The sequence below is a fragment of the Engraulis encrasicolus genome, chromosome 10, assembly GCF_034702125.1.
Source record: "Engraulis encrasicolus isolate BLACKSEA-1 chromosome 10, IST_EnEncr_1.0, whole genome shotgun sequence".
NCBI classification, from domain to species: domain Eukaryota; kingdom Metazoa; phylum Chordata; class Actinopteri; order Clupeiformes; family Engraulidae; genus Engraulis; species Engraulis encrasicolus.
The window spans coordinates 13,503,064-13,517,519 of NC_085866.1; the positions used below are offsets into that span (position 1 = coordinate 13,503,064).

General features: G+C 45.0%; 1 protein-coding gene across 1 annotated transcript in view; it reads right to left on the reverse strand.

Moving 5' to 3' along the window:
• LOC134457585 (neural cell adhesion molecule L1.1-like) overlaps positions 1 to 8,607 on the reverse strand; it is a 78,834-nt gene extending 70,227 nt beyond the window's left edge. Inside the window, exons 1-2 of the mRNA XM_063209590.1 lie at positions 8,550 to 8,607; positions 5,658 to 5,824 (exon numbers count right to left, since the gene is read on the reverse strand). The gene's annotated coding sequence lies outside the window, so the exon portion shown is untranslated. The remainder of the gene's footprint in view (positions 1 to 5,657; positions 5,825 to 8,549) is intronic.
• Between the last annotated feature and the right edge of the window lie 5,849 nt (positions 8,608 to 14,456).

Here is a 14,456-nt window from a genome sequence, read left to right on the forward strand (position 1 = left end):
TCTATTTCTATTTCACATCTACAAGGCTTAAGACGGCCTGTGTGCATAATAAGATTACTGACCACAGAGGGTGTTTTATTATTAAATTAACACATTCAGTGTGTGTGTGTGTGTGTGTGTGTGTGTGTGTGTGTGTGTGTGTGTGTGTGTGTGTGTGTGTGTGTGTGTGTGTGTGTGTGTGTGTGTGTGTGTGTGAGCACATATGAACATGACTGCATATTGAGTGATGTGGATGTGTGTGTACATCCATGTGGATTCAAGCATGTGTGTGCGGAAGTGTGCATGTCCACACAGTATCTGTGTGTGTGTACGTGCATGTGAGTGTGTCTGTGTGCTCGCTGACACTCATGGCCTTCATCTTCATAATCTCCTGCTGCAAATGAAAGCCTTATTTCTCCAACAGGGTTATCACTCATTGGCGGTCAGAGGAACATGTGTGTGCAGTACACACGTCCTTCCAACACTGGCCCAATAGAACCATGCTTTTCTTCTGGGGGTGCCATGGAGGGAGCACTAAGTCATTGGCGGTCAGAGGAACATGTGTGTGCTGTACACACGCCTCCAACACTGGCCCAATAGAACTTTGCTGCTTTTCTTCTGGGGGTGCAATGGAGGGAGCACCAAGCCAGAATGCAACATAACTTCACTATGGCCTTCTCTGCCCCCCAACCGGCCCTCTGCCCCCTCTAGTATAGAGCCCCACACGCCCCAACACTGGCCCAATAGAACCACGCTTTTCTTCTGGGGTTGCAACGGAGGGAGCACCAAGCCAGCATGCAACATAACCCCAGTATGGCCTTCTCTGCCCCCCAACGGGCCCTCTGCCCCCTAAGCATAGAGCCCCCCAGTCTCTGAAATGTCACCATGACTAGGCCCGTGAAGACAAACACCCCCGCGCCCCCCCCGCCCACACGAACCCTGTGGTTCATTATCATAACTCCAAGCTGGATAGACACTTGGTCTTGTGTAATACAACACGTGCTGAAGCTGCATGGGGCTCTACTTGGACACTACACTACACTCTCCAGCCCCACCCTCAACACAGACACTACACGTACTCCAGCTCAGGAGAGGGGAACCTATGGCTCGAGAGTCGTTCACGGCCCTTGAGGCCGTTTTATCCAGCCCCAGACATAATTTCAATGTAATGTAACTTCACATGAAATATAACATATTTTGTTAAGGAACCTTAGAAATTACATTTGCAAAGGCAATTAAATTATATTCAGGGGACCTAGAGAAGGTGGGGTCTGCTTTAAAGCTGGCTGTCTTCAATATAGGCCTTAAGTGCAGGGGGAAATCCTGGTTTGTGTTCATAGTGCGGTCCTCAGAGGGTGAAGTGGCCCCTCGAATGAAAAAGGTTCCCCACCCCTGTTCTAGCGGAAGAGCGGCAGCCTCTGGAAATCACCTGCAAGGAGTCACCGGTAAAAATCTGCAGACTGGGGTTCCGGCTAGGAGAAAAAAAGTCGAATAGAGATGACGTATGTATTCTACTGTACAGAAAATAGGAGTGCTGGGCTGAAATCACACTGGCACAGTAGCCCTGCATGCATACACTCCCACCAACAACCCACCCAGCCATCCCTAAAATCCCCCGGTAGCTGTTAGGAAGAGAGTGGGAAAAGTGTGGGAGTGGGATGCGTGAGTGGGGAAGAGAGAGAGAGAGTTTCCTTCATTTTTCAGCAACAAAGGCCCCATTCTGTCAGCCTGAAGATCGGAAATAGATGGGCACAGGAAAGGTCAGGTTTGGAGAGGGAGATGGGGGAAGCAATACAGAGAGATGGGAGAAGGGGAGAATTTGATAACAACGCACAGGGAGAGAACACAAGCAACGGAGAAGAGAGGGGGCGAGAATTTAATTAATTGAAATAAAAGGGGAAAAGAACAGAGAGCCAAAGCCATACTTCACTTCCTCTCACACGCCACTGCATCACCAGTAAGAATGGGAGTCTAGATCATTCAATGAAAGAATGCATTCATCAACAATATAATATCCTTCATTCTTTAGGCTTTTTTAAACTCTGCTGTTCCCTTTTTATTGGACACCACATAGTCCTCCTGGTTTAACCCAAAAAAGGGTGCTGAATGCCTGAGCCCTTTTTAAGAAAAGCTGCCCTCAGCCTATAAAACCCTAAATATCTCAGCTTCTGAAGTTGCATTTAAACGGTAAGACCTTCATCTTTCATTAGAATGTGTTCATTCATCTCAAACAAACAGAGAGGTTTTTTTTTCCAAAGTATTTTTTGGGGCTTTTTGGGCTTTATTATTACAGGACAGTGTGAGAGACAGGAAATGATTGGGAGAGAGAGATGGGGCAGGGTCGGGAAACGACCCAAAATGTGGGGGGCTTACAAACAGAGATTTTTAATAAAGTTGTCTCAAATTTCATGAGCCTAAATGTTGCATAGTGCAGCTCCAGGCGCCAGGGCCAATGTTGCGCAACGCAACATCAGGCATCAATGGGTTAATAGTCTCTGCTAAAGGGGTAAAATGAAGATCAGTTGATGTCCAATTAGAATCTGCCTCTTAAAGTAAAAACGAGCGTTCGCCCTATTCTCATCCTTCCCCTCCAACACTCATTAATCGGACTTCCTGTCACATCCCCACTAAACTGACACTTCCTGTGGACTCCTCAAAGTTCAGTCACTTTTGTCTCTGGCGAAGCTCAACTTTTAAAGCTTCCTCCCGTCATAAGAGCAGTGCTTTGGCCTGGGACGTTAGGGCACGAAGACCTGGCTCGCTCAAGCACACTTGGCTCTGGCTGAGGCTGTGGTTCATTCCGGAGCCAGTTCTTGTGGAAAGTTTCCAATAGCCATCATTCTGCTTTATTCCAGCCAGCCTGGTTGCACAGAGTGACCATAACTTCTGTCAGTCTCCTTGGCCTTTTCACTCTCACTCACTTCCTGTCATCCATCCAGAAGTTCATTTATTAAATCAGGTCAAGTGGCCTTTTTGCATTTCAAATGAAATCAGCCCTGTCAAACGACCGTCCGCCTCCCTCCCATACACAAATCTACAAATGCACTGACCCAGCCCCTTGTCGCACTGTGCAAACAGTTTCATTTGCCTAAGATGCTTTTTGGCTGGTATCGAACCTGTGTCACTCTGGCAGAGCTGGGGAATAAAGTGTATAGAGGCAGGAGGAGTCCATAAACATTAATGGGCGGTATGCATCACGGCACTGGCTGCTCGTACTCCACATGTAGAAGATAATAATACATTCTCATTCTTATTCTGTACATAAGTATTGTACAGACACATCTCCACATTAGCTGCAAGATGGGAGCACTTAGTTCCTGAGTGCACATTTGTCTGCCTGTCGGTGTGTGTGTGTGTGTGTGTGTGTGTGTGTGTGTGTGTGTGTGTGTGTGTGTGTGTGTGTGTGTGTGTGTGTGTGTGTGTGTGTGTGTGTGTGTGTGTGTGTGCACGCGTGTGTGTGTGTGCACGCGCGTGTGTGTGAGTGTGTGCATGCATCTGCGTGTGTGGATGTAGGTACTGTATGCATGGCGCACACCTTATTATCATATAGCTCAGTGTAACCCATACATACAGTAACAAACCTATTTTTCAGCATTAAATCTACAAAGACAGCCATAAACACCACATTCATTGTGTCGTTCTCAGCTGAAATGCAAGGGAGATGAGCACAACCAAATCACCGTGAAGCATCTCAGCTCCAGGCTGAGATGCGAGAGGACAGTGAATGTCAAAATGTTTTAACAGTAAAGACGCACCAGAGTACTCTAAACGCTGGAGAAGGCTGTGAAAGAGCAGAGTGGCATAAGGCAGAGGAGGACAAGCGGGAAGAGAGGTGAGACGAGGTGACAAAGCTTTATGAGGCTAAGAAATAAACATGGAGAAAACAGGGAAATGGAAAGAGAGGAGAAACAGAAAAAAAGATGAGAGGAACAAGAGAGACAAACGGAAGAAAGCAAGAGAAACATATTGAGAGAGAGAGAGGGAGCGAGGGACGGGGGGAGGAAGAGTGAGAGGTAACAGAAGGAGAGGATGGTTGGATAGGGCAACGGTTGGCAGAGTGAGAGACAGGAATGTGTGGCTGTGTTTGCACGTAACCCTGGAGATACAGCGGAGCAACTTAACCTATACATCCCGGAGGAGCACTGCACAGGTCAACACACACACACACACACACATATACACACACATATACACACACACACACACACACACACACACACACACACATATATATATATACACACGCACGCGCACGCCCACACACACACACACACACACACACACACACAAACACGCACACAAACACACACACACTCTTGCGGACTCATCACTCACAGTGTATATGCCACACACTTGGACACACACGGACACACACACATGCTTGGACACACATAAACAAACACATCCTTGCGGACTCATCACTCATACAGTAATGCTTCACACACACACACACACACACACACACACACACACACACGCGCGCACACACGCACACGCACACGCACACGCACACACACACACACACACAAGCCTATACTCCATAATCCAATATAAACCATATAACCAAGTCATAACTCAGCGTGTGACAAGTCACAATGACCACACACACACAGCACAACAGCATGCCTGCAAGCCGCACAGGCACAGAACTCACAATGCTACTCACAAAGGCCAGATTGAAACCCTCAACAATATTTACAACTTCAGCATTCAGGCAAACCCAGCAGGACTGCATCGCTGCGCATTGCTGGCACAGTATGAGGCGAAAAAACATTGAAAGAGAGTAACGATTTCACTAAATTATGCATCAATGCGCATTGGAGGGTAGACTCCATCCCACGACACCCAACTACCACTGGACTGACAGCTGGACCGCACTCTGGCTGTGGACATAAACGATGCTGAGAGAGACTTGTCTGTCCTGCCTTAACCTGCGATGTGTCTGCCGCCTCCGACCAAAAAAGGCAGAAGCACGCAAGACACACACACACGCACTAATCATTAAATATTTATCAGCTGAATGACACCCCTGATACTTCATGTTGTGTAACATTAACAAATAAAACTCTGCGCGAGTAGTGCCCTGCCCACCCTGCCAAACTACACCGCTGAAGACAGCCCAGATGAAAACAGGACTGACACCTGCCTGGGCAGGCTTAGCAGCTTCAATATGATGTGAGTTTCATACAAGTACATTTTCCACATGCGAGCACATTTTTCACTTAAGACAAATGTGTGTTTAAATAAAGCACGCATTAACACATTCAAAGCTGCACATTTTAAGCCACCAGAAGAAGAGACATGCGAACACATTTTTCTGAAAACAAATGTGTCTTTAAAAATACACATTAACACATTCAAAGCTGCCACATTTTAAGCCATCAGAGCCAAGTCAGGTGCAATATTACAGACATCTCCCCAGCATGTGTGTAAAAAAAAAGAGGGAAGTTGGGGCGGAGATGGTTCTTTCTGCATCGCATTCCACCTTCAGCGCATCGGGAGCCCACGCCTATCACATCACACATGGGTCCAGCCAACACAGACTCCCAGACAAGGTGTGGACCTGCTGCTCTCTCAGTGCCGACTAGAGCCTCTCCGGTCCATTGAAAGATCTGCATTCCTCTTCCTATTGTCTATTTAAAAATAATTTCAGGTGCTCCTTGGCAAAAATGTCTTACCTTCTTATCAGGTGAGATGAGGTGCTGGACTGCGATGGTCCTCTCTCCTCTTGATTTTCTCTTCCTTGCTCTTTCCTTTTCTCCGTCCCAGCAGTTCCACTTCAACAGTGCGCGCTGGTCTCTCTGTCTCTCTCTGTTGGCCTCCTTGTTCCACCCTCTCTCTCTCTCTGTTAAGATAACCAGTGAAGGCAATAAGGCTAGTGGTCTGCACTGATGCTGCAGTGATAGAAAAAAAACACACCCAGTCCGACTCTTTCTCCCATCCTCCGCCTCCCTGCCTGCCTGCCTCTCTTCAGGGCTGACGTCCCTCCCACCCGCACGCTGATTGGTCGACTGGTGGAGATGACATCATCTCTTTCTTTTCAGGCTCTGCTTCTCGCTCTCTAGCTCGCTCGCTCTCTGAATTCCCTTGACAGAAGCCATACCCCTCCTTTCTCTACCCACCAGCTCTCTCTCTCTCCATCACACACACACAGACACACACACAGACACACACACACACACGCAAACGCACGCACACGCACACGCACGCACACACACGCACACACACACACACGCACACACACACACACACACACAGCTTCTATGATGTGGCTAGGTTCCAGTAGTCTGTTAGTGATGCCCGAGTGTCTAATGTACAACAGGATAGAACACTGCCCTTCTGTTAAGGATCACATACTGAAACTAAGAGGAGTTTTTTTATATAAATGTACTCATTGCATTTGGTATTTCCCATTTATTATAAATAATACAAAAATGGCCAAATAATGTCTCATGTTTATAGTGTTCTACTGCATACACAGATAGCACATTTTGAGAACATCAAAAGGGCCAAATACAAAGCAATTTATCTTAGGAAAGAGATTAAATGATTTCTTAAAACACATTAACAGTTTCCAATCTCCCATCATATTGGAAAGCAGCATTCTTAGGCCGTTGCCTAAATTCCCCTCCTCGCCCCAACACACCATCAACATTGTTCCCCTGAAAGGAAGTCCAATTTGTTTAAAAATATGTTGCTGGACATGAGCGGTCACCAGCAACGGCCCCACCTCCTCCTCCTCCTCCTCCTACTCCTGAGTGGACTATCGTGTGTGTGTGGACTACCGTGTGTGTGTGTGGACTACTAGTGTCTGCTAGTCCTCCAACGCCCACTGCCTCCCTCAGCCCCGCCGGCCCGGCCCTCCCCCCTGCCCTTCTCTGCGTCCTCCTCAGCAGATGGACGGTGAGTAGGGGGTGGTGGCGCGTGTCTTTCTTGCCCCCCCCCCTCCCCCCTCCCCTCTCTGGCTATACCAAGGACCAGGGCCACTGATAGCTTTGGCTGGGCCCTGGACAAACACATCTGAAGGGGCCCCAGTCAGTCACAATGCATACAATATAATGAGGATCCAATTCTGGGGCCCCCTCTCTCCCTGGGCCCGCGATAAGTGACCCCTTTGTCCCCCCTTGTCAGCTTCCCTGCTGAGGACACCAGATTGGGCTGGTCTTCTTTGGTGGCCCCTGACCAGGTCAAAGCTTTAGTGTCTTCCCCTCTCCTCCCTTTCCGCACTCAATACTCCTCTTTATGTGGTCTCTACTTTCACTCCAGCACTTCCTCCCTCTCTCTCTCTCTCTCTCTCTCTCTCTCTCTCTCTCTCTCTCTCTCTCTCTCTCTCTCTCTCTCTCTGGTGTCACTGTTCCTCTCTCCCAGTTTACAGTTTCTCTACTCTTGTTCTCTGTCTGATCTTACACGTCTTTCACACAGCAGACTATTCAATCTATTGTCTTATTTTCTATAATTGAATGTCTCTCACAATGTCAATGCGATCATTTCCTACACTCGTTTTCATTTTCGTAAAGTGGCAGATGCAGTGTGTATGTGACTGTGACATTGTCTGAGCTTGCATGTCTGTGGTTGTGCATCGTGTGTGAGAGAGAGAGAGAGAGAGAGAGAAAGAGAAAGAGAAAGAGAGAGAGAGAGATGTTTGTGTGTCTTTGTCTTTGTGCAAGTGTTGGAGAAAGAGAAGGTGCTACGGTAGCCTATGTGTGCTACGGTAGCCTATGTGTGCTACAGTGATAGTGTGTGTGTGTGTGTGTGTGTGTGTGTGTGTGTGTGTGTGTGTGTGTGTGTGTGTGTGTGTGTGTGTGTGTGTGTGTGTGTGTGTGTGTGGATGGCTGCATGATGGTGTGCAGTGGTCCAGCCGTGTAGGTCAATCCTGACCACACCCCGCCCTTCAGAGCGTCTCCTGAGTTTACCACCCCCCTCAGTCACAGTAACAGCTCCTGGTGGTGGCTCTGCTTCACAGTCACAGTCACAGTCGTGCCACAAACGTCACATTGTACCGGCTTTTCTTGTAAATCCTTCACAAAGCCTTATCTTAGTTTTTCAAATGTTTTATTCAATAAACCTTCTGATGTTTTCCCTTCAATTGTCTACTATGGTATGTCATCTATAACACTGGTTTGCAGTGTTCCTTTAATTCTCTTCTCCATATCTCTGTTTCCTCTTTGACTATAAGTTCTCTCCATTCAGTTTGTCTTTTTTGTGTGTCTTTGTCTGCCTCTCTCCATCTCAGTTTCTGGCATCTCTGAATTGAATTTGCACATAGCCAGCCAGTGTACAGTGAGCCTCCTCTGATCTGATCACTCCACCTCTGTCTGCTGCCCTGCCTAGCCCCTGCTGCTTCCTCTCTCTCTCTCTCTCTCTCTCTCTCTCTCTCTCTCTCTCTCTCTCTCTCTCTCTCTCTCTCTCTCTCTCTCTCTCTGTCTGTAAACAAAGAGAAAACTTCAATCCATCCAAGAAATCAATAGAAATATATGGTGGTAAAATGGCAATAATAAAAGCAGCATGGCTACTGACTTTACTATTTCATTTCCAACTCTAGCTGCAGTTCAGTCTGGCCTGTCACTCACCTTGTAGCCTCGCTGCTCTTTCTCCTCTCCTCTCCTCTCCGCTCTTGCATTATACGTTGGCTTTTACTCTCGTTTTCATTGACGAAGGACATGTTTCCTCACTTTGTATAGGACCAACACACACACACACACACACACACACACACACACACACACACACACACACACACACACACACACACACACACACACAAAGGCATGGTGAAAAAGGCCTTATTGATTGGGTTTACTTTACATTGAGAATGACTCAGCTCATGTCAATCTGATTTTCTCACTGAATGACTTGACCTATGTATATACTGTACATCCTGAGTGACAAGCTCAGAAGTCATACTTCACTTACGGTGCCCATCCACTAGTCAGTTTGACGCAAGCCGTACCAACGCATTCAATTCATTTTCAATGAAATGCGGCATATCGTCGTTACCGGACTCGCAATGCATGTTGGGATTCCGGCACGGCGAGCGTGGCTCCGGTGGCACGTCAAAAAGTTGAGCTCTCCTGAAAGTTATGCAAATTAGCAGCGGCTGACGGACTGCGTTACCCAATGACTGTTGATTACATGAAGATGTCCCATGATACCTGTGGTCATCACGAAGGTGCATTTCCCTCGGTAAAAGTAGATTTTTTACATCTGTCGAACTTTAGGATGTACAAAATATAGACTACAAGCATGTATGTTGCATGTGCTTATGATGCCTGGGTTCAAATGATTATGTTCGATTTCGACCATAAGCATAACAACACGAGGCCAAGCTGTGTGTGAAAAAACACATGTGCCGAGTTCGGTAAGAGCATTTTGAACTGTAATTTAGGGGCAGTTGGTTTGCTATATGGATAAAAACGGCTAGAAATGTAGATTGATATACTTCCTGTATATAACTCCCGGGCCACGCGAGCTGTAGTAGCAGTGCGTCGACACTGGGACATCCAGTACGTCGAGCTGCGATAACGTAACGCTATAATGGATCTCCGGCCTTACCAGTATCCTTTCAAATGAGGAGGCAGGTGGGTGGAAGACAGTGTTGTGAACAGAGAGAGCGAGAGAGACAGAGACAAACAGACATGAGAGAAGATATTGAAAAATTAATGCAAACATCACTAGTCCACAAAGTACAACGCAGGGGCGGGGCTATACACAGGGCAAGCAGGGTATTTGCCCCGGGGCCCTCCTGTATTGGATGTGGGGGCCCTATTGTGACACATGGCAGGGCATATGGGGGCCCTATCAGTGTCTTGCCCTGAGGCCCTATATGTAACTGTTCTGCCACTGGTATAGCGGTTAAGCAGTTCAGCTGCAGATCACTGACAGGAGGCATGGCTGGCCTAGAGTTTGTGACACGCTTCTTTATGGGACATTGACATTCCCTTTGAGTCACCATGGGAGCCGAGCCATATCAATGCATAATAATGACACAGTGAAATACGACAGCATCTGAAAGTCAGTTGCTGAGGAGCTTGCTTGTCGGACGGGAGTGATAGGAAAGGGTTAAGCACTTTAGTCAATTATTGGAACGATAAATCCATTCAGCCAGTTGCAGGCATTAAAGCCATTAAGCTTATGAATTCTCGTTGGCTTTCTTGGCTCCTCTCTCCCACCATTAATACAGCTCAAGGCACTCCCTCCCTCCTCTCTCTCCCAGCTCCTCTCTGTGTAGAGAATAAACCTAATGCCACTGGAACATCAACAGAGCCACACCACCACATCTTCAAAGTTAAGAGAGATTAGACATATGCAAAAACGACACGGTTTAGCACTCTTCCACTTAAAGCCCAGCACAGCAGTGTTTCAGTAACAGTTGCTATTTCATAGTTTACAGTAGGCTAGTGTCTAACTTGGCCTCAGATAAGGATTTATTGTAGGCCTATGAGGACTATTCATGGGGATTTATATTGTGGCGCCATCTAGTGACAAAAGTGTAATTCGAAGGGCTGCTTGGTGCACACACTGACATAATTATTATTATTTATTATATTATTAGTTTCCTGGAAGTCATGCCATTTCCCATTCAGATTTTCCTGAGATTTGAAGACAACCATTTGTGACAACAACAAAAAAAATGCTCTTCTAACAAATGTAGGCCTACAGCTGTATGACCTGATTTTGAATCTGAATCACATTTTTATTGAGCATTTCACACTATTTTGTGAAATGTTTAGTTGCTATACCATTTCTAGGCTGTGATATTTACATATTTTGATAAACAGCACTAGGCTACATTAGTCGGCGCTGAGTGTCAGGTAGGGCCTAGCTTTTTCATTCACCAAAACAAAAACATGACATTGTCAACATAAAACTCTGGTTAACAAAGAGCATGAACTGAAATTCAAATAGTTATTTTTTTGTGAATGGCAAGTAGCCTACTTTTTGGGCCAAGTTGGTGTAAGGTCTAGCTGACAAATAGATAATACATAAAATACTGTAGGCCTAGCTTAGGCCTAAACTTGTGATTGACAGATGTTAACTTACTGAACATGGTAGGCTACTAGGCGAGTACATCTATGCAAAAAAAAGACCTAACCCCAAAAAAATTGATACAAAAGGTTTTTCAACTGATTTCGTTACCTCTAAGTGTCCTTAATAACATACTAAAAATCTAGGAAAATCTGGCTTCAGGAAAGGTGTCATTTTCAAGATCAAAGTTTTTTAAAATAAAGGTTACTACATGATAATTACATTGGCAAGAACTAACATGTTTTCAGGATCTGTTTGTTTGGAGTGCTGTTTGGGTGGATAAAGACACTACTGCTATGATAATATCCATGTGCTGTTTGTCAGGGCACATCATCAGTGATGAATCATGGTGTCACTAGGTATTTTGGGTCTTTCAGCAGCTGAACTGAATAGACAGGAGCCACTACATGTGTAAGTAGAGGGCAAGGTGAAACGGTTGGTACTGGAGACAGACAATGTCCTGAAAGGACATAGGGCTTTAGCATGGCTTTCGGGTAAGCCAGAGTAGGGCCTGTTGTAGCTTCATAGGCAAGGGTCAGGGCCTTGTATTCAATTAGGGCATGAAAAAGAGGACATGACTGGGAAACAGAGGCAATGTGGTCAGAGAATGATAGATGGTCATCAACAATGACACCTAGATTTCTTGTGGCCTTATTTGAGGCAACAGTAGCAGAATCCATATTGAGCTCGATATCATGGCAACCTAAATCTTTGGCTGGGATCACCAGCAGTGCATTTGGGCGAGGCTCAACTGAAGGTTGCATTCCTTCATACTTGTGGATAGTTCAGAGAGGCAAGCGGAAATGTGTGTGACCGTGGAGTCCCAGCACCAGCCCTTAGGACACCTCTGTGGAGAGGCTATGATTTGAGGACAGCTGACCTTGCCCTTGATACATGCTAAGAATGATACCACCAGACTCAAAGAATGTCTGGAAGAACTTGAGACACATAAAACTCAATTATTTATCTAAGAGAGATGTTAAATAATCATGTTTTGAAAAAAATGCTAGCTAGTGTGTCTGCACAAAGATTTTTAGATTTACTACAAAACAAAAAGAGATGTCCATAATCTCTTCTGGAGATATCTTCTGGCTTACTAGAAACAAAATAAAAGAGTAATTTTGAGCTTGGCTTTTTCAGATTTTGAGGTTTTGCATTTTGAAATTTAATGCACATTAGATATAGTCCAATTACCACATTAAAACATAACATTTCAGAAAAAAACTTGCAATACATTTTTTCCAGGGCTCTAAATTAACTTTTTCCACCACCAGCCAATTTGGCTAGTGGACATTTTTTCTTACCAGCCAAACAGAAGTTCAACTAGCCATTTTTTTTATCTCGCCAAAATAAACTATGCATTAGGCTAGTTATTTTTTTTCTAATTAAATGGTAATTTTGTCCAACTGTTTCTACAACACAGATACACTATAGGCCTGCATAGGCTACTATATGCCTACATAATAATTAAGCATATTATAGGCCTAGGCTATATATTTTTTCATTATTTTTTAACTTCTGCTTTATTTTTTACTTTCATTACTTAGGCCTAATTAATTTGATTAGTTTTTGTTCAATTCCTCTGAAAACAGCTGAATCACATCGCACAAGCCACTCACATAACAGACCTTTAACATACAGTAACCAAGCACACAGCCAAACACTACAAAACCTCACATACGCACACCCCAAGGAAGGAGAAGAGATGAGAGGAAAATGAGAGGAGAGAGGAGGAGCTCTTCTCTACCATGCGCAACAAAATGACAAGAAGCCTAGTTTAATTAAAAGTAAATAATATCTCGGGAATCTTCGCTTCCTTTGTTACTTCCACAGCTTCGTCGTTGGTTGCTTTTTTTCTTTCCGATGGCGTGGGCTTTCCAACTTAGTTACGCCACGACTCTGAACATTTCAGAAGACAACTGAACTGACAGCTACGGTCACACTACTCTGACAGTCGGCTCTCCTCCTCTGCCCTGGTCGCTATTTCGTTCCACAACCACTCATTTTTAACGTCACTATTTACAATTACTACTAGGCCTAGCATTCACCAACACACAGAACCTTGCTCTAACCCCTGCCACATTCTCATCACTCGCACAAAACATAGTCTACACAACAGAAGTAGCGCTATGCATAATCTGCGTAAGTCCTGTTATTGAAACGGTCAGGGTTTCGCTGCTTCAAAATGCAGCCTGTTACAGCAAGGTTCATATAGTAATAATAGCAGTAGTGACGTTAAAAGGGTTGTAGCGAAAGCGACGAGAGCATAGGAGGAGAGCTGCCTGTCAGAATAGTGTGAGCGCAGCTTAGCTGACAGAAGGCTGGTCGTCTGAAATGTTTTCAATCCTGGCGCGCGCAACAGCATGGAGTTGACGCTCGATGCACTGGAAAGCCCACGGTGGGAGGCTACGTCGTGACGCTAGTGTCCATGGGTAATGTAGGAAATCTCGCCCTATAACGTTCGTCAGAGCAGCGGTTTACCGTTCATAAGTTACTGTACTCGGGCGCTACTAGCCAAATTGGCGGGTAGGTATTTTTTTCTACTAGCCAAAATGAATTTTCACCCGTGTTTGGCGTGTTGGCGTGTGTTAATTTAGAGCCCTGATTTTTTCTCACAAATATGTGAGTAATCACCGGATTAAGTTTCATGGTGATATCGGCAAGCTACATTTTTTGGCCTATTCACCTGGAGTGTCTCTTGACCCTTATAATAAGCCTATGGCAGCCATGTTGAAAAAACTCATTTCCCAAAGTCAGATTTTACTAGATTTTAGTATGTCATTTAGCAGGTCCAATAGTAATATAATCCATAAAAAACCTTTTGTATCAATTTGTTTGGGGTTAAACCCTAAATGTACTCGCCTATACTGATCATGACCATCTGAGGGAAAAAATGCTAACGCATGTATGAAAGTGTATACACTACCTTAAATCCATCTCCATCTTGTCCATCTCATCATGGAACTGGTCAGAAATCTTCTAAACTTCTAGTTTCTGAAAAAGATTATTCTACACTTCGAAGTATCCACTTGGCATCAGCACGCTCTCTGTCAAGCATTAGCCTTTGTGTACTCTCAATGGCCCTGAATGAAAACACGTTCTGAACAAGCTTTGAACATACACGCGCACAATTTACACAAGCACAGTAACACCGATTCCATGTCGAAAAAGATTAGTGTCCACTTCGCATAATTCTGAAAGATCATGCTGCGTGGATAGTTTGCCCAAAACGCATAAAAGCTGTGATTAAAATTCAAGGTTACCCCACAAACTATTGATTTCTGAACTCTCTGAAAATGTGTAAAACATTACCATTGTGTTGTTGTTTACAGTGAAAATCTTGCTTTCTTTGCATTGTTTGAGGTCGACTTTTTTTTAGGCCTAATCATTGTGTTATTTTGGCCATTTCGTCATTTTCAATCAGTATCCTAAATGACACCTATATATATATA